This window comes from Odontomachus brunneus, unplaced genomic scaffold (assembly GCF_010583005.1).
Source record: "Odontomachus brunneus isolate Ranch 3 - 2012 unplaced genomic scaffold, Obru_v1 Obru_scaffold_008, whole genome shotgun sequence".
Taxonomy (NCBI): Eukaryota; Metazoa; Arthropoda; class Insecta; order Hymenoptera; family Formicidae; genus Odontomachus; species Odontomachus brunneus.
In genome coordinates, this window is record NW_022639458.1 from 2,605,005 (window position 1) to 2,626,951 (window position 21,947).

At 43.5% G+C, this 21,947-nt stretch overlaps 1 protein-coding gene across 24 annotated transcripts in view; it reads left to right on the plus strand.

The window, feature by feature from the left end:
* The window catches only part of LOC116854091 (forkhead box protein P1), a 324,470-nt gene that overhangs the window by 235,473 nt on the left and 67,050 nt on the right, over positions 1–21,947 (plus strand). The window lies entirely within an intron of this gene.

Below are 21,947 nucleotides of genomic sequence, written 5' to 3' on the forward strand. Positions count from 1 at the left end.
TTCCTCCTGCCCTCTCTCTCTCTCTCTCTCTCTCTCTCTCTCTCTCTCTCTCTCTCTCTCTCATCCTCTTGCGTCTCCACCCGGCCGCGGAACCGTGAGTCTTGGTGGTCGGATCTTAAATTCATTTTATTTCCGGCCGAACGATCCCGACGAAAAGGTTTAAACGATTTATCATCTGCGAGATCGTGCTTTGGTCAGGCGCTTCTTTCGCAGAATACCAAAACTCCCGTCGCCTCGTCTTGTCCTGCTTCTTTCCTTCCGGTCGTCTCTTCCGTTCTCGTTGCATCTTCATTGTTATAAATACGCGCATGTTTTGCGGCTGAAGTCGCCTCAGCGGAACGATGGCGAATTCGAGTTCGTTAATCGCAGGCATTGAGGTCATCGCGCATCGAGACCAGCCGGTGCTTATCTAATGGCGTTATCAATAAAATGCTCGAGCAAACCGTAACGAATCACGAGTCCCTTTCATGCCCGCGGAACATCTCATTCAGGCGCCGTAGGAGCCATCAGAGAAGTCAAATATATTCCTCGATAAACAAACCGTGACGAGGGAGGTGAGGTAAGGAAGGAACGAGGATACGACGGAAGGGTTGAAGGGATCGACGTCGGGTCGGCTCCATCAAAACGCGAGAAGAAGAGACGGTAGGAGAAATCGCGAAGGAAGTGACGGGGCTCCGTACTATCGTTATCAACAATTCAATAGTGTTTAACTTATTTATGTCCCGTTAAATGCCGGGGCTAATTAGATGGCGGCGTAAAGATCTCTCGTACCCTCGGCGGGTCCTTTTCCAAGTGGCTCGACGTCTCCTGGGGTGTAACGGGCAGCGGAGGTGGAGATCGGAGGTGGCTTCCCATAACCAGCCGGAGACAGACAATGGCGAAGAATGGGCCAGGAGTCGCGCTGAATAGGCCTCAAGACACTGAACGCTATAATGCGAAAAACTCCATTGTGAAGCGGGCAATTAAGTGCTCCTGTCTGGCCTCCAAAACGAAGTGGGCTACGCTCGGTGTCTCGCTCTCCTCTCCGGATCCCTTTCATCCCGGCCGTTCTCTCTCTTTCTCTGTCTATCTTCCTCTTCCTTCGTTCCCGCTCGTCACCTCGTCACCTCGTCGTCAACTCGAGAGGGCTGGCGGTCACGGATCATCCGTGGAGTTATGGTAACTGCGGGAGGAGCGACCCGTTCTTTCAAGGATGACGCGCAAGAGTAGGTGCTTCAAACTTGATTATAATTTTCAGTCGTGCCACGATAGAATAGGACGGAAAATTCGATTTCCCCAAAGGGTGTTTCGCCGTGAACGATCGTGTGGTTAAATATATTCGATGCTCCCGAAATCGTAGCGACTAAATGATCATTTTCAACGTTTTACGAAATATACTTTCTAAAGACCAATCGATGTATTTATTCCTGAAATACTGTACTTATAACTGATGATACGTTGGCTCAAGAATTATAACGAGAAAATGTCGTATATCAATGAGAACGCAATCTTGTTGATTAATACGTTTAGGATGTTAATATATACATACACGCGTTGAAAGAATGAGATGTTTATATTTCGTTATTTTTCTTCATCGCGAAATAGCGAATGCAGTATTCTCTCGCAGAGCGATGAAATGATATCTGAAATTAGGAGTGGTGGTGGTGCGAGCCGAAAAGGCGAGACCAGTTTCGAGATGGCTGGGAACAGATGGCCGATCAGATACCAGGGATTAAGGGAGGAGTAACACAACCCCCGAGGTACGAGAGAAATGTGTATTAATTTTTCAAGTTTTTTAATTAGCGAATGTCTCCGTTCCGCCTTTCGGCCGGGACATTTATATTAGAACTGCCGTACCGCTCTCCTGCCTTTTCCTCTATCTTTCTCCTTTCTCTATGTTGAAGCGTTGTTCCTCACCTCCAACAGCCGGTTACTTTCTGAGTTGCCAGGTTTCCTCTCTCTTTCTCTCTCTCCCTTCTTCTTCTTTCATTCGTTCCGCTCTTACTCCGGTATTTTCTCATTTACCCTCCCTGAGATTTGAAACGCAATGCCTTCCGCCAAGCGGGACGAGCTAATCTGTTATTCGTAATTACTCATTAAATAATTATTATCCGTGGGCCACGATACCGTTGAGCTACGTCGAATCAAGATTCACAATCGGATCGCGCGCGCGGGGTTGCTCTCTCGCGTGAGGTTTATATCAAATAAATCTGTTTTGCCGGGCGAAGTGGGGGTGAACATCGCGTTCTAATGCAATCGGGGCGTACGCGAAAAGCAGTATCGATTGTTATTTTATCACATTAATCGCGGTAATGAAACTTAAACGAGTAGATTTCCATTATTATACTCGCTTCACAATACACGGTATGCAATATAACGATTACCATTGTAGCATGAAATATAAGCACTGACGACGATTCCAAAATTAATATGACCCAAGTAGAAATGCATAAAATCGTAAGAGCAATCGTGTGTAATATTAAAAATGACCGAGATGTATATATTCCTATCGCTCGATATCCTTGGGCTCATTCTCCTCGGCCAAGATAAATCAGCATGTCGCACAATTCAGTCGCTGCGAAGTATCGAAGTTCTCGAAGCCGATAGTGAATTCCGTCGCAAGAACAAAGTCTCCCGGGTGGTCCTACCAAAGGGAGTTCGCGTTTAAACTGAATCGAGATTTCGTGGGGTTTTCCGTAACGCGGTGAGGGTGCGGGGAACGGATTGACTCGCCCGTATTTATTGCTCCGTACTTCTGATTTTCATTGGATTGATGCTGCCGCCCCGGCATTCCCGAGCGTTCACCCCCGTATCGCGGAGGCGCACTCCCGCCAAACAATGGCTCCCATATAATTGCTTTTATAGCTCACTGAACGCTAAATATTCCATACTTTTCTTTCTGCTCTACGGTCCCGTCGTTCGTTCCCGATCATCAGCGAACCGATTGAGTAAATAGAGCCGCGAAGAGCCTGCTCGGGGGTGACTTGTTTCAAGACAGATCGAAAGCGTACTCTCGGCGGGCATAAACCCAAGCGACTTGAATTCCATCTCAAGCAGTTTTTGCAGATTCTTTTTTCACATATACGTCGAACGATCCCGTTGTTACTTCAGCAACAAATTCGGACAATATGGAACAAACAATTGTTTACGTATGTATCTAGATATAATATCTGAGTGTATTAATAGTGTGTATTAATAGTAGTTACTTGAAACTTGTTCCATGTGAGATACTCAGATCTGAATTTAGAGTTGGATTTCATTCTTTTTATTTGAATTATATAAGATATGAGGCATTTTAAAATAACGTTTCTAACTATGGATCATTTAAGGTTAGAATAAATTTTAATCATTTACATAAATTTATTAATTGAATATTAAAATAAACTGTTAATGCTAATATAAGCAATTAAAACATCGTATAATTTTAAAACAAAATTATTTGACTCCAAATTAGTTAATTTTAAATTATAAAAAATAATTGGAAACACTTATATGTCACAATTATGAGTTAGCAAACGTTAGACAACGAATTATACGATACTTAAATTTATATAAATAATACCCATATATTCACATTGTTTTAGTTTTTATAGAATAATAATCTATATAAATAATAATATATGTAGCATAATCTACTTTCTACCAGTTTCATAAATCTAAAGAGTCGGTAAAGCAATTGATATATCCTAGATTTTTTCTTAAATATTAAGAATGTTTGTAATAATCTTAAAATATAATTGTAAAAGAAAATTATAAAAGGAATATAAAAAAAAACTGTTTCCATTGTAATGTGTAATTTTTTAATACATTAATAAACCAAGTTTGACCCAAAACTAAGATTCGATCCATAATTGGGACTGTTACTTTATTTATAATCGCGATTCTTCTGAAAAGCCCACATCTAACACTAAACCCAAGTCTGAGTATCACGATTGAAGCAAGTTTCAAGTAACAACTGTTGATACGGATCTATAAGTTGTCGTTATTTACATATCGCAAAGTGCGGCCCTTAAAGTCCACAGAAATCAAATTTTAATCAATTTTTTAGTCACTCCATCACTTATCAACATATACTTATCGATCTGACTTGTGACTTGCCGCCGTAGAACACCGACGCAACTATCTATTTGGGTCGATTGGTGGTCTAGTAGAAGTGCACCGTGAGCTCGCGAGACGTCACGCGGGAGGGCCCGAATTCAAAACGCCCGTTAATTAGAAGAAAAGCAAAATTCCGGCGAATTCTGTCAATCGTTAGACGAAAACTTTTCAATGACCAGTAGGCGACGATCGCAAGCCTCTACGTCGGCGTTCCCGCCCGACCGACGTCAATTACGGATTCCTAACGTCCCGAAAAGCGACGGGTGCACCCCCGTAACGAGGCAGTTTGTCCAGCTGCTCGAAACCGCCCTCGGGAAAGAACTCCGACGTCCACGGAAAAGGAACGATCCGTCCCGGCGCGTTTCCCGCCGAACCTCATTCGCCGAGCTTACCGGCGACGACAAGAGCGATGACCAGGGTGAGAGATCCTCTCTCACCCTCGTCGAAGCCATTTGAACCGATCTCAGCAACCATCCCCGCGCCTCTTCCCTCTCTTTCTCTCTCTTTCGTGCTCTCTCCCTCTTCCTCTCTGCGTTGCGCGATCCCGAGGTCTTTTTGTCATCCCTGCTCGTAGATCTCGCCACCCCCGAGGTTCCCGTCACTTCGGTGACCACTCTGGTACTCTCCTCCGACCAACCTGCCGGAGACCGCCCTTCCAGTAGTCTCGCCGCTACCTCCTGTCGATACACGACGCTAGGCTTAAACGCGGCCACTCTGCGGGCTGTAATTTTCGCAACCCCGACGAAATCAGGGGCTGCTTCTTTCGGCGGCCCGGGGAATCGAACTTTATTGCTAAATACCATACGATCAGCAAATTCACGCGCCCTCCCTTCGGCCCGTACGAACGGAACGCGCTCTTCGCCGATTTCCTAGGTGGCAGATAAACCGTAAGGGGGTGAACCATCGTGGTATGTGAAAGCAGAAATGCTGGACTACGGGACGATTTCCTAGAAACTTTTCGTACACATGACTCTGAGATTACATTTATTATATATGTACAGATTTCTTTCAATTCTGTTACTATCTTTTAATTGGAAATTCTCGTCTTTTGTGAATTAGATCAACTCTGAGACTTAAACGTGATTTCAATTTATGACATGACATTGTGATGATGACATTTTTAGGCCATAGTTCTTTTTGTAAAATAATCTTATTTTTCTTCACTTTTGACATGTCTCAGTCGATATCAGAATCAAGAAGATGATAATAACATAAATGTTTGCAAAACATTTCAAGAAGTTTCTTTTTTCGTCGACTTATATCTGCGTTTCTCTGCAACCGACGACAATACGCTCGCGCGCATTTTGAGGGACACGTTCTGCGGTGAAATTCATGAGCGTGCCATTGAAGAGACGAGAATCGCGCACTTACTTTTGAAAACGTGATTCCGCAATCACGATTCTTGAAACAGAAGGTGCGAGATAACGGTTTAGTCTCTCTATCGGCCGGTGGCTTGATCCACACGGAACCACATGCCTTCCCTCTCCACTGTAAGAGGCCCTACCCTTCCAGACATTCTAGCTCGCGCAGCAAACCAGGGTAATGGTTTCTCGATTAAGCCATGTTCACAATGGGATTAAAAACGACCGGTAGACCACTGCTGACCATGCCGTTCGTAGCTGGAACTATCCCTTCCCTATAAGCGCCAAGCATTTACTCGACCTATTCGACATTTTAACGTACAACGAATTAGTAAGCCTGACTTGTTCACTGCCGCTAGCGCGATATCTTTTGAGAGCTCGTAGTTTTTGTTACCACCACTTATTCCAGTGTTATCGAGGACTCGCATTGTAAGACTTACGATCAGAGCCGATAGTTTACGTCCAATTTTAATTTCTTTCTTTTTTTAACGCTTAAAGTCGTTGCACTAGGATATTCTCTAAATTTAACAGATCTTCCTCACTTATTGCGCACTCATCAAATCACGAAGGGCTTGAGATCGGATAACCGACCAAATTAATTTCGCCCGCACTGTGACTCGCAGCTTGCGCGCTTCGACGTTTAATTGAATTTATTAAATTATATTTAAAAGCAGAAACGCTCCATTTCATGAGTTTCAACAATCTCGGATGCTTTATCGGACGTGTATAAATACCCGTCTCCTACATCGGCGAAGCTCCGCACGTGGATAAAATCGGTCGTGCGAGCTAAGAAAACCTCAAACAAGGACGTGGGTCCGAGTAAGGACGGCTACGGATCAGAAATCTCGTCGCGCCTTTCTAATTAACGTCACCTTCGCTCTCCACTTCTCTCCCTCCCCTCCTTTACCCTCCAAAAGAGTGAAGAGGGTCCCTGTGAAGGGGTCGACCCTTAGCCTCGGCACCGTAGCTCGAGCTGGCCTCCTCTCGACCTAGCGATCGCTCACCCCTTTTTTTTAAAACCATTTCTTCGCCACCAGCGTCCCTGCGGCTGCCAGCAGACGGTGTTGGCGGGGGATGAAGATTAATTCGTTCCGTCTTAATCGTATCAAAGTTTGAGAGCCAAGTCAGGCTCGGCAGGCCGAGCCCGGCTCAGCGCGCGAAACGCCGCCCTCCACCCTTCGCGCGTCACCCTTTGAGGCTGCACCACCCCGTATCCCGTAACGCCGGGCACCTTCCAGAAGTCGCGCACCACCACCGCCCCCCTCCGCAACTTTTTACTTTTAGCCTGACCCTACCGCCCGTCGTTCCTCTTCCTCCACCTTCGTGGCCTCTTTCTGTTTCTCCTCGGCGTCTTTTCTTCCCCAGCCCTTCCTCCGCGCCCCAGCTATCCCTCTTTCCCCGTTCTCCCTCTCGATGCATCCCCGCGCCGTCTTTCCTTTCTTCCACACCTTGCCTGGATAATCATATTTAATAATGTCTCCGAGTATTTTTGCCCCGCTGTCAAAGTTAAGCCGGGAGAAGTTGGCGCGCGCGAAAAGTGGCGGACGTGGTGGTGCACGAAGTTTCCGGGAGACCCGCGCGTGTGCGAGGGATTGGCTGGTGCGGCCGGGAAGTGACAACCCTTTTTATTTAGGGCGCAACTTCTACCGTAGCCTCGAATAAATCCAATATTGTATGAGGATTCCACCAAAAGAGAGAGAGAGAGAGAGGGGGGGAGAGGACGGGAGAGAGAACGAGTACACTCACGCGCGGACTAAAAATATCCATTTCGCTCGAAACTCAACCCTCCGTCGTTTTTCTTCTTTTTCTTCTCTCACTCGATATTAATTAAACAAATCGTATAATAGAAATGAAACAGCGTATTGATTTTCGTATTTATTTCTTACGCAGCGATAGATTCTCATTATGATACGATCACGCATCAAAGGAAGTATACTTTATTTAATGAATACTAATTTTGAAAATGAACGCAGAATGAATGAAAGAGAAGAAATTCAGTCCCGTTAAAAAGAAAAAAAAAAATGTTAAGCTTTCACATTATTCAGTTATCGTGGGCGATTCGACAATACCTTAATCTCTCGACTCCACGATACACTCGCGATTCTCTTTTCTCTTGTTCCGTCGAACCGCCGCGGCGGTACGTCGGCGGTACCGCAACTTGTGTATAATGCGCGCTCGAACGACTACATACCGTGCAGCATATATTTTTTTCTTTCCTCTTTTTTCATACAGCGCAACGTTGAATGAATATTCTCCGCCAAAAACGAATTAAATCCGACTCTTTGTGCGGATTTTTTTAAAATAGAAAGTTCGCATGTAAATAATACCGTGCCGCGGCACATATTGTATTCAATATATTCGCTAGCGGGCGAAATACACGCGCTCGCCGACGCACAAACGCGCTACATATACGGAATCGTGCGAGAGACTGCGTTTTTTTCTCTTTTACATTTACATTTATTAGCAGCACATAGAGCCACTAAATGGAACGGAAAAAAAAACATTATGCATAATTATATGCATGTACGTTTCTATATCGAATACTTCTTCAAATATCCGCGCGGGTCGCGGATGCACAGTTAGCATAAACCGAATACGTTGAAAATAAAAAGTATTCCGTGCTGCGCCAGCAGCTTCCGTGTAATGGCATAAAATGCTGAAATGTCGATGATAAGACGTAAAACGTTAAAGTGAAGCTTTATAAACGTTAAAGAAGAAATTCGGACTAATTGTCCGAATAAAATAAATACATTTCACTATTATAAACCCGTGAACACATTATTTTTATCTCTTAATAACGAAGTTTCGTTAATTTCAAACGCGGATTTAACGCTCGCGATAAAGGATATAACAATGCAAGTGGTTGGCTGCACGGCGCATATTAATAAAGAATTATTTTGTGCGGTAATATTCTAGTCGACAATAAAACTTTATTTTAATCTGTTAACTTTTTTCCACGTGCAATTATATCGTTGCTATTAATTTCTTTAGTAAAAACACGGCGGCGTTTACGCGCGATCGATATATCAATTGAGGCCCGGGTAATATAGTAAAGTAATATAATAATTTCTGCCGTCGCGCTAATGTCAATTTCTATAAATTCTTTGTCGCCAATCGATTGCAGAATTGGCTGCAATAAGTGACATGTCCCGACGTGCATATGATAGTTTAATGTTACATAATGTTGTAGACGTAATATTATGATATAAATATGACATTGCGCAACGAACTTGCGATCCTTAAGTACAGGTTCTTCTTGCGGTTTTACGATTATTAATACTTTGCCGTAAGTAAATTGACTGAAGTCAGCGAATACCCCGAGTGTCTAATAACAAAGTTAATACACTGAGGAAAAGAATATCTAAAAATAAATAATATTTATTTAATTGTAGTGAATGCTAATAACATATCTACTTATATCTAAATTCTTTTGATGATGAGCTCTCTGCATATATTAAGCCCGAAAAATTCGTCATACGTTTAGCACTATCAAAGAAACATTTATCCTTCCGAAAAATAATCCAATTTCGCACCAAAATCCGCGATGATTCTCATTGGCCTTTTTATACTTTGCCGATTGAATGTCTGAAGAGTCTAATACATATTCGCTAAATTCTTTTATTTAAATAGGATAAAAGATTGCTGTCATGAAAGGCATTGGTTTAAAATTAAATGTTTGCAAAATTATGTGTTTTCTCATTTGAAAGAAATATATTTCAACGTAAAAATATATAATATAATCTACATTAGTACAAGTACATGTGTTATATTAGTACCCATCGAGTAAACATTTTGTATTTGTATTTTCTCTCTCAGAGTATGCCGATTATATTTGACGATTTCGTGTTATCAAAATGCGCGCTCATGCGTTTCGCGGCGTATCGTTTCGTCGTATATCTACCCGCCGTACACGACGAAGGCCACACGAATAGTGCACACGCCAATGCCTACGCGGTAAATATTAAGCGGCGTGCTGCACAATGGGGTAGCAACGCAACAAAAGGAGCCGGCGCTCGGGTCCCGGCAGGGTTGCAGCCACACGCAATTTTGAGGAGACCGCTATGTATTTCGCGCTACCGGTTAATTTTTAAGTGTTTCTAATTAAAAGGCTAGTTAAACAAGGCCGCGCACGATTGCCCTCGAGGCTCGCTCGTGTTGCAGGCTTACGCGTCGTTGGCGAACACAGAGGAGACGTTAAGGAGGGCGAATGAGGTAAGATGAGAAGGGGAGCAGGAGTTGAAGGCGAATTGGAAGGAAGAGGTGAACGGGATATAGAGTGAAGCAGTAGGGGTACGTTCACAAATTATGCAAGTAAAGTTGAAAATCAAAGCTCGAACGAAACTTCAGCACAGGGAATATCCTGCAAGTCTAGAATCTTCAAGTCTAATATAATATCAATGAACGGTGACAAAAAATGTGAGAACGTAAAAAATGTGAGAAGAGAAGTCGCAGAGCGTAGACGCGAGCGAGAGGCGTTTCTTGCGCTTATAATGGCTGCGTTTAATAGAGAAAGCTGCTTTGCAACTATTATAAAATTCGTGAATCTGATTGGTACATGCCCTTGGATTTAACTCAAATTAAGAGCATACTCCAATCAGATTCACGAATTTTACAACAGTTGCAAAGCAGCTTTCTCTGCTGAACGCAACCAATGATTTATATATTATACAAAGCGGTGGTACTTTCACGAGCGGCCGAGAGAAAGCGTGTAAACGAGCGAGAAAGAAAAAATACTTCGGCCAGGATTGAGTACCACCACCACCATCATCACTGCTACACTCATCCTCCATCGTGCGAAAGCGGCTCTGAAAGCCAACGATGGAAACAAACATCGCGGAATTACGAGTGTACATTCGCGAAAGGCCGACGGATGAAGCACGCTGCGCGCAAGGGGCGTACAAGGGGATGGCCAAGGGGTGGCCAGGAAGGTGGGCATCATCGTGCCGCTATTACAGCGTGAACGCGAGTGTAAATACGCCTCGTGATGTATTCCGTAAGGCGCGGATTTCTCGGCGCTTGCTGATCCTTGTTATAGCGGGCACTTGTACGTTGGGTACATTAAACGTCAGTTCAAGGGAGGAGGGGAAAGTAGAGACAGACGGTAATGATGAAAGAGAAACCGGAAGGGAGATGGAACAGTAAATAGGATAAGCTGACTCTTTAATAATGTGCGTTGAATTGAGTTTTTGACAAGATCATCAGTTCGATCATTTTCATAGTCAGACGATCCTTTCTTTCTTTAACCTCCGCTTGTTTTTGTTAATTTGGAAGGAAAAAAAATGACACTAGATAAGGGTAAAATACGTTAAGTAAGGGTGTCTCAGTGAAATTCGACGGACGACTTGCCCATTACCGACGGTGACGCTAAAAGAGAACCCGGAAGCGAGATAAAACAGCAATTGCGATAATCTAACTCTTTAAAAATGTGCGTTGAGTCAAGTCGTTGATGAGATCATCAGAGTTCAATCATTTTGAGTGAGTTTCAGCAAGTTAATCCTTTGCGTAATTTTTTCAATACCCGCTTATTTGTGTTAATTCAAGCGGAAAAAGTGAATAAGCAAGAGTGTTCCAGTAAAATTCGACACACAACTCGCAGACTCGAGACTTAGCGAATCGATATATGGAGGGATAAACTGAGAAAGTTTCGCGGGATATTACGTTAATAAATAGCTTTGTTTGCCGAGCTACTTCTGCCGTAATAGAAGTTTCGTGGATCGTAGCCGAAACTCGAAAGTTTCCTCTTGAGCTACGCGCAACATTTTTTGCGCTACTCACTCTTTGCTCTCGAGTGGAATGTTTCGTGACGATTCATCAGGATCACCATAAACCATGGAGAAAAATATTTTCAAAAAGTTTCGGACGCTTTCCAAATTGTCAGTTGCTCGTGTTTTTCTCAGAGAGAAAGAGTATTGACTAATTTTTTTAAATGGAAGTCTATACTTTTTGTCTTGTATATATACCAAGTAACTATTATTTCTACTTCCTCACTTTAGTTGCAATGGTTGAATTGATGTGTACGAACACGTAAAATTGTACTCAATGATGTATCTTCTCTCAGGACCACGACGTGACAAGTCCGCTGACAAATCGTCGCGCGAATATTAATTAAGCGGCCCATAAATTTCAGTACATAAGTAACTTGATAATTCTACGCAAGGAACGTGGCGTCGGAGCGACGTATCTGGGATTTTCCGGAAAATTACCGCTTCACACAGTGCAATCCAATCCGAGTCATCCGTGCCGACTCACTTCGAAAATCGTAACGTCGCCGTGATCGCGGCGACGCTCTCAGCTTAATTAAATGCGCAGAAAGGGAGGAAAGCGGTGTATCCGCCCAGAGGACAATTCCGGGGGTCGCGGTGGGATGGATCGCCCGTAAGGAGCATCGATGTAGCGAAAGGGGGCGAGAGAGGATGACAAGCCTCACTGGCCCGAAGTAGTTAGCTTAGTGATTTTGGCGTTTATTGGCTAACCGTGACAAGATTGGTGCCGTTCGTTGCGGACCCTTGGGACAGCTTGAAGATGCTTCGTATCTTCGTAGAAATTCCTTCATGGCCACCTTCACTGCCACTCTCGATCCTTCCGAGACGAGCGAGATTATAATTCCCTTAAGCTAGCCGTTGTTACAATGGCAACTTGAGGATTACACGCAACGATATAATTGCTATAACGTGTACTGATTGTGAGCCAGCTTGTGATGTCCAATCGCAATGTACATTATGTAAAAAGTGATATATACTAACAGTTACATTGCGACTTATTTCGAATCGATTTACATATTAACAACGAACCGATTCTATAATCGATCCAACTTTAATTTAACCATAATTTAAACCATAATTCAGACTCCAATCACTTATTTAATGGTGATGTTGTCGGATCATTATAAGTCATGCAACGCAGCGTAACAATCAGGAGTTTACTAAAAAGAATCAGAGCTTTATAATTCTCGCAGTGAGTTAATCCTTTACGTTTTTTAATTCCTGCTTATTTGTGTTAATTAGAATAGAACAAGTGAATACGCAAAAGGATTTTCAATCAAATTTGACGGTAACTGATTGTGAACAATAAGGATTTTATTAATAATTATGATCCAATAATATCTTTGTACAAACCATACGAAAGAAAAGTTGGTTAAACTAAATATCTGATGAAATATGAACGAACTAGAATTCCAGTAGAAGTTACCAGAATTCTGCTCAAGTTAACAAGATACTGGTCAAAAATCTTGTTTGGTTAACCAGAATCTTGTTAACTTGAATAGAATTCCCATAGCAAAGAGAGAGAATTAAACAGAATGTTGGCACTTTCAACCAGAATTCTGGTTTATTCATATAATCCAGATACTACCCAGATATTTGATTAATCTAATCAAATTTTCTTTCCATGCAGATGACTGATTAGAATTAATCATGATCAGAACTATGGAGTAAATTTGTAGTCGGGGAAAAAAATGCTCGTACTTCGTATTCGTATATCGCTGGATTCATAAGTCGCACAAGGGGGATCTCGCAACCATCCCCGAGCGCAGCATTCAATGTTCCACCGTAAAGTGGTTTATACTCCCAGAATTAGCATAAAGAAGTGCGAGGCTCGGGACTCAGTTTCGCTAGGACGCGCCGGCTCCTAGAGGAGGATATATACGTAACCGTCTTCTCCCGCGTCGTGAACTTAACCGTCACGGCACTGCAGTATGTTACTAAATGATCCAACCCACAGCTATTATCCACCCCCGGTCGCCCCGTCGTCGTCTCCACACATCCACCTCTCGTCCCCCAATTTCCTATGCTCCAACGTTAGAATACGCAATTTAATACTCGACCAATTACATATACGAAATCTTGTTAGCACGGGTTATACCGCCGGGGATACCGGATTGGAGATTGGAGGGGTATGCGAGGTGCCTGACACCCGGGGCATTCTTCGAGGGTATCTTGGAGAAGAGCGGCAGAAGAGCGCTCGGGCGGGGAGAGCCGGTCGTAGAAACAGGCAGGCATACAAACTTGCTCAATTATGATCCTCGATTACAACTATAAAATGCGATATTGTTCCAACCGTGCTAACCCCCTTCCTCCCTCCTTCTGCCTGCGCGTTCTCCGAGTATCCAAACTGACAGGGTGGTATCCTTCGTTCCATGACGACGTAGCGTGAACACGACGCGCGCCATGATTCATTGGACGCACTAAAATCAGCCGCGAAATCCGTTAATCGCAAAGTTCCCCAACGCGTCGACTCGTGCGTTGCATCGTTCAGCACATCATGAGCGAGTCGCGGCGAAAAATGACCCGCGTTCTCTTTTTTTTGGTGGCGAGAAAAACAATACACAAACCGGACGACGGAAACAATTTTCGGCAGAAAAGCCCGTGGAAATACAAAATCGCCTATTAGCGGGCCGCTGTGTTTCGGGAATCGGTGATTGATGATCGTCCAGGGCGTTGATAGTTGTCCATTAATCCCAGCGGGGCGAACGTCATGGTAGGAAAAGAGGGGAGGGGGAGTAGTGGAGAGAGGTCCGATATGGGAAACGACGATCAATGGCGAAATTCTTATCTGACCGAATGGATTGATAGAACCACTTATCGGTACGGTCCGTTTGTACTCTTGAACGCCACGATACAAAGATATCTACCATGTTTGTAGAGCCGACGGGGAAATAACCTCACCGAGCATTCCCTCGGTGAGCTGTTTATTTCGACGAAAATGCAACCCCTCGCTGACCGCTCGAAGCAATATACCAAGGCATACCTTTCGTGGAGCGTCGAAAATAATATCTCGTTTTTCAGCTTATTTCGCATGATTCGGATTATTTCAATAGTCATAGCGGCATAGTATATATTAATGAGAACCACGGAACAGATAATTGTTTCGATCTGGTCTAATTTTTTTAATCTGGTAAATATTACATATTATTTAAAATTTGAGTTTATCTAAAAAGTGTGTCGCGCTTATCGATATATTACTACATATATTTAAAACATGAATATTTTAATGCTTTGTAAAAAATGTGAGAAATTTGCAAATACGATGGGAGATTCTTATAGACATACACACGTACATCGTCATACTTTAGTAAGTTAACATTAGAATGCCCGATAAAATTATTTTGATTCTTTTAAGATGTTCTTGTTGTCGCCACTTCTGTTTTTCACGATTTAGAAAATCGATGTTTTAATCATTTTTTAAGTAAAATAAACTGAAAGAGTAACGAAAGAAATCGATAATATTTTGATGAATTAATGCATAATTTACTTTGAACATCTAAGAACGTCGTTCTTGTTGTCGCCACTTCTGTTTTTCACGATTTAGAAAATCGATGTTTTAATCATTTTTTAAGTAAAATAAACTGAAAGAGTAACGAAAGAGATCGATAATATTTTGATGAATTAATGCATAATTTACTTTGAACATCTAAGAACGTCGTTTGAATTTTTATTTAATTTTCAATATTATAAGTACAATATATAAAATATTATTTGAGATTTTAGTCTTTTTAATCTCGATTTGTATTCCATTTTCGTTTTTTTTGTACACAAAAAAATATTGCATTAAAAATTACAACATTTTTGTAAGCTTGGAACATACTTATGACAAAAATTATAGCCACAATTACTATATATCTATTTAATATATAATTTTTTTTATATCGTGTATTAGAGGTAAATCGTTAAATTTATTATTTCTATAGCAATTTATATACAGTATAATTACAGTATGCTTCAACTTTATGAAAAAAATGCAAAGAGAAATATAATTTTAATGCGGTTTTTGCTACAATATTTTTTCCATGTGCTAATTATACAGAGCAAGTAAGTAATAATTGCGATAAATTTTGTGCACCGTAATTGTTACGTGCTTGATACATGAGATTGGAAAAATTATAAAAATTATTGTAATTTGTTTACAGTATATGTATATAAAATCTATATTTTCCAAATTATATTCTTAGCATATTCAGAAGTTATCATTGATAAGAATAATAGAGAACAGAGGAAGTTTTAAAATATCAGAAGGTGTCAAAATAACTCTTTCGGGCAACCAAGTGGGTTGACATTCCAGAGGATTCTAATGTTAGCACATCGGCAAATATTTCGAGAAGAATTAACTGATTAGTTACGAAAAATTGGTTAAGAAGAAAGAAGGAATCACGAAAAAATCGAAGAATCGATTCATACACGCATGCAAAGCAGCACGACGCTTTTTAAATCGTGGCCAACTAAAGGTAGGTTGAAAAGTTCATCCCTTGCCGTCGCCTTGACTCTTTGAGACGCACGTAAACACGCCGCATGCAACGAACGTCGGTCCTTCTGCTGGCTCGAGTATGACGCTAGACGAAAGCTGAGGAATAATTAACGACGTTCTCGAAGGGATAGTGGCGATCGCGTCGCCTTCAACGACTACGCGCGACGACCCCTCGCTTACCCCAAGGGACTTTGCGAAACAACGTCAACTCCCCCAGCGAACTGTTCGCCAGCCATATTCAGTTCGCATTTCGCGATGCAGGAACGCAAGCAAGGGTCACTGGCGGACTGCTTAATGGTTGATGACGAACAAGTATCTTGTCTCGTGTTTCCCTGCGCGCGTGTGCCGAGATTTCTCTTGTCCTCTGTTTCGCGGATATAATACAAGCCGTGAGCTCGTGCCTGCAATTAATGAACGCGACTTTATGAACGGTGAGATATGAGAATGCGTGCGATTTCGTGACAAAGGACTGAAAAAGCCGGAACGAGAGGAAAAGTGACGTTCAGAAATTTAACGCAAATACCATAACGTTAACGGGTGACATTCCGAAATCGGAAAAAGACATTTCATTTCTAGTGTGTATAAAGTGCATATTATACGATATTTATGAAATGTTACGGATACAAGGATAGCCGTCAAATTGTCAGAAATATCGAGCAGCGGTGTTGCCAATGACTGAAATTCCATAATCCCGCGAACCAATCGGCATACACCTCCAGATGGATGGGCACGCGGATGAAGGATGTGGACATTGATACGCGGGCGGACAGGTCAGATGGATGGATCCAACGTGGAGCATCTTCCTCGCGTAAGGTCAATCCTTCGCGAAGGTGCGCAAGAGTTTATTCGCCGTCCTCTCCCTCTCCCCCGCGCCCCTTCTGCCCGCCCGCATATTCTCTCGCTCCTATCTCTGTTCGCACGGCTTTATATACATTACATAATGATGTTTATCCCGTCGTACCGACGGGAACAATCGTCCCGAAAGTAAATATTTAACGTTATTTCGCGCAATGTTTCGCCCGCTGAAGAGTGCGGAACGAGAAAGAGAGAGACAGAGACAAAGAGAGAGAAACAGAGAGGGGAAGAGATAGAAAGAGAGTGAAAGAGAAACGCGGCGAGTGGCGATGGGGGTGGAGGTGGGAGGAGGGGGGTGTGATGAAGAGAAGCGACCGAGAATTGGATCTGGAGCAGAAACGAGAGCGGGAGGAAGAAGGGCAGCGGAGGGTGGTACCTTTGGGGTGAGGAGAAAACGAGCGTTCCCTGCGTATGATTGTGCATGCGTGTGTATGTATGTGTCTGTGTCTGTGCGCGCGTGCGTGGTTAGTGTGCGAGCGTTTGTCTTTGGATTTTATTCGAGACGCTGATAATACGCGCTTCCGCCGGGAATTGCGCGATTCTTGTTTTATACGGGAAAGTAAACGCCGCTGTGCGCCATGCATCGAATTTCAATGCTCCCTCGGAGTCGATGGTAAAGCGACGTTCAGCTGGTTCGACAATTCTGGTGGTTGTTCTGGCGGTTGGAAAATTTGAATTCCCTCTTACAAAGGACAAAGCGCCGTCGTGTCGGAACATGAGAATCGTTTAGAATACGCGATAATTTTATTCACGTGTACCGATGCCGTAACGTTCATTGAAACATTGTTACAAGCAAGTAGTCGTAATCCAAATGATGCTTTGTGGCGATAATATCATTATCGTTATCAACGAATTATATGCATTACACAACTTTATCTAATTAACCGTCAGACTTGCGTCGTCGTTCTAGAGTGTTGAAATCGCTCGAGATAGAGTCCAGCTGACGTATCGAGAATTATTAACACCAAGCAATTAGCCGCTTTTTTCGATACAAGGGGAGACTTGCGTAGCAGGGATAAACATCGTATTACCGATTCCACGTTACAGGCTCAACGTGAGCGTGACGTCAGCGGAAATTGCGTTTTATTTCCCCCGTGCCGTGTTTTGCGGATCGAGAGTTCGCGATTTCGGGGCCAAGGATCTCGCGCGTATCTACACATCCCGCCGCGGAGGAGAAAAAACGCAAAGTTTCGAGATCCCGCAGCCGTGATATAGGCACGATGATATATGACCGACGATAAAGCTGAGACATTGAAAGGCCGCGATCGATTTCGCTTGGTTTCTCGGTCTGCCATTCTTCCAAATGTCGTTGCCGTGCGCTTTCTCCCACCGACTTGGAAATGAATCGCGCGATCTATCGATTCGCGCCGTAGACGCCGTGGATGGCGTAAAAGCCGTGGACGTTCGGCATTCGCGCGTTATCGAATTTATGGTGCGGGTGGGAGGGATGAAAATGAAGAGAGAACTAGAAGGATTGGAACTGAAAAAGCATTAAAGCGCGCGCGCGCCTTGTCGCTGAGAGTGCACGCAATTTTTATGCATTGTGCATTTGTGGAGGGAGAGATATAGCCTGTGGCGCGAGAGAAAGGCTGACGAAGTGGACCGGGACTTTCGAAAATTACACCGTCGGCGACGTCGACATCGCGAGAGCGCGGCTCTTCCCTAATTGTGCTTCGATCGAATGGCTGTTGTAATCGCCAAACGATACAGGCTCTTTTTCCGGCAGAGCGCGGGGCTGGAAAAGACAGAGGGGCGGAAGTGAGTCGAGATCGACTCCGTTAGGGAAGAAAGGGGAAATAGGCGGAGAACGGGCGGGAGAATCGAGACCGCTGACGTAGCACTGTCCAAGCCAAATGGCCAAAATGGTCAGCGACCGTCGGTAATGGCCCAATAGACGCTCCTTACATTGCCGCAAGATATTGTTTAGGCTCGCCGTTACCACCCCTCTAGCCGCTCTTCTCGCCGCTGCTCGCGACCGATTTTCGATTCGGAGCTCATTCCCCGCGAACGCGTGGCTGCGGCTTGGCCGTTCCACGTTATGTTATCACTCGTATCGTCCGCGTCTCGTGTGGGTCGATAAAAGTTTTCCTCGCGGGGTAAGTATAGTTTTCCTTTACTGCGTCGGTCGTTCTCCTCGCGGGAGACTTTAATTGCGAGTTTGTACTTTAGAAATGCAGCAATTTACACACATACGGTTTGTACTTTTCAACTGAATGAATTAGATTGGACGACGAAATTCGCCGTTGGGTTAGATTTTCATTATTGTTATCACAATTTGGATTTACCTCTAACTATGAAATCATTTCGCATCTAAGTGAGGCCATAATTCTTGCCCGTTATATGCCTGCTAAGAAGTTGAAATGATTGATCGGCGACATCACTTGAAAATATCGCCGGAGTAAGAAATTTTATTTCGACAGTGATTTGTCCGTCTGGCTGAAAGCTTCCAGGGCCCTCGAGTACCTCCTTGTTGGCCATTATAACTTTCTGGCGTCAGGTAGTAATTAAGTCTGCAATAAGGACGAGTGGTCTGCCACCCATTAAGACAACGACGGATCGACACTTTGTGCGGCGGGCGCGAAAAAAGGTCGTCCCGTCAAATGAACCGAAAGGAGATCCGATGAAAGAAATTGTCAAAGAGAGGAAATAGGGAGTGGAAGTACGCGATGGATGATGGTGAAGAGGATTCCAATACTTTCGCAACGACGATCGTTTTATCATAATTACTGCTAGCAATTATGTGTTTTTGACATAACGCGCTACCATTTTCCGTGCAAGCGAAGAGATATATGAAACTTTCTTGCATATTCTTCACTATAAATTATCCTACTAGCAATGCGAGTGTTTTTTATGTGCGCATGCTGATCGTGAAGTATGATGTAATACACGAGTAAGCATTATTTCCAGTTAATAGCTTAAGGACAGTCACAAACACATACCCGCGCACAAGTGTCGTCACATTCTTTTATTTATTATCTATGGAGAAGGAAGCGTCTCTTATCTTTGCGACTTTTTATTACCACCGGTGTCACACCTACGAAAGTTTTAGAGGTTCCAAACCGGCTCCGAAAACTGCTACTTTCCTCAGACTTATTCGAAGCAGTCAGCTAGAAGGATACCAGAAAAGTTTACAGAAGAATTCATAAAATTTACGTTCTAATTGCTTTGTGACGAACGTCGGATTGATGTTGCATAAACGACGATTTACTTTAGAAGATTCCTCGCACAGGATATGATATTTCTAGAGACGAGTTTTATTCACGGATTTCCGTTTGTTAAAGTCATACTCGTGATTCATTAAATTAATATTGTTACGCACAATGAATTCGCGATAACAATCTTTTGCAACATAGGAAAATTAATTTGTGTGTACTTAATCCGTTGCATGAAAGAAATAACATTGATTAAATTGCAAAATAAAAATCATTTATAAAATCCTTACACATATTTAGGTCAAAATTTTAACCCTACTTTCGACCTGAACGTTCTAACATCTGTATATTCTAAAGGATCAATATATGTCGAATACACATGGAAATTAAAGTCCTACTTAGCGCCTCTAAATGACAGAAAATGCACAAAATGCTATTTGTAAATTATAAAGAAGACTTCTCGATAAAATAGATTAAATGGAATCAAAAGCAATCAATAGCAGAGTATCAAAGTATACGCCAAATGGAGAATGTTAAAGTCGAAAGTAGGATCAAAATTTCGACTCTGCTATATTTGCGTCGTTGTTTTTCAAAATCTCAAGATTCGTATTTTGAGTGATAAACATTTAGTACCAAAGACGCGACCGCCTGAACTCCAAAATAAAACAATATTGCATATATGATCTTTGCATAAAAGAAAAATAAATCTTACTGCCAAACCTACCACGTTTAACGTTAAATGTCCGGTCTAAATAAACCCTTGAAAATCTCCAGAATACCTTTCTAAATGTGCGCTTTGCGTGGATCTCGCAAAAACTTGGTCGATTCCGGCGGTCTCATTGATCACCCTAGAGTCCACGCGACAGACAAGGACGCACCGACGTGAGTTACCGCCGAGCACGATATGCTCCCGATGCAGATGCAGATACCCAGACGATGTAACGACCGGTAGGGGTGAGTCTGCAGTTAGGCACGGCCAGTGTCTCCGGGGTACCATGGTATCCGGAATGGTGAAGTTCGCGCCTGGTAGATTCCCTGTGTGACCCGTCGTCCGTTCTCTCCTTCTATCCTCACCCCCGTCGCGCTCCCTCCGTCTCCGTCGCTCTCTTTCGCTACAATACCGCGTTCTCCGGAAATTCCATGGAAGTCGAATCTCGCGCCACCCATCCGCCCACATAATTCCAGCAGGCGAGAGCTGTTCGGTTAATATCTCCCGCTTGCTGACACCGTCAAATAAAACATCCCCGGGTCGTCTTCGGGGCGGCGCGGGGACGGGCCCGAGGAAGGTGTAACCTCCGGTATAGACTCGAGACGCCGAGAGAGGAAATCTCGGTCCTTTATGTACGTACGTATAGATACACCACGCATCATCCGGCTGATTCGGCACTTTTTCGCGCGGCGTGGCGCTTGGAATAAATGTGAGGAAGCTGCAGGCATTTCGTTTCGGGTAATGTCGCGTTGGAATGGGGGCAGGTTCGCGAGACGATTCGCGTCAGAGGATTATGCTCGCTGCCGGGAATGGCGTGCTTGGGATTTGCAAGGTGGTCCACGCGAAGAAGGCGAGAAAGATATCATATCCCATAGCTTCGCCACGATACTTTTACTTCCGCGACCGTGTTTTGATGATCTCTTTGAACAAGAGACTGATCTTCGTTACGAAATAAAATACCTCGATCAAAATAACAAGCTCGTATATTTTCAACCTTCTCATAGCCTTCTTATATCTTTAACAGAAACGCTTCTTAGATAGTTTTAACGTGTAAATTTGACAAAAATCAAGTGCAGGTGAGATGACGAAACGACGAGACTAAAGCGATCCGAATCGCTCTAATATCAAATAATAACAGCGACCTCGCAGTGTGATTATTTCGTCGGGATAGTCAGCGCATAACTGCCGCAAGGCGGTGACTGTCATTTCGGACATTTGCGTAAAGAGAAACAAACAGACTCCGCAAAAAGGCAAGAAAGGAAAGAGAAAAGAAGGGAGAGGGAGAAAGAGCGCGCGGAGTAGCACAGAGTGGCAGAGAAATAGGTACCGAGAATGCGAGAGGGGGAGGAGGGCGACAGAAAGCTTCGGGGAAGGGGGTGGGAGATTCGCGCATATCCGATGCCGGGAGGGGACAAGAGGGTGCGAGGGGGTAGAGAGATAAGGCTAACACAGCGAGAGAATGAGAATGAAGGGAGAGACGTTTCCACTATTGATCATCGAGGCTCAGAGTGTAATGCTAATCATGCCCCCTCGCTCGTACCCGTCCTCCAGCGC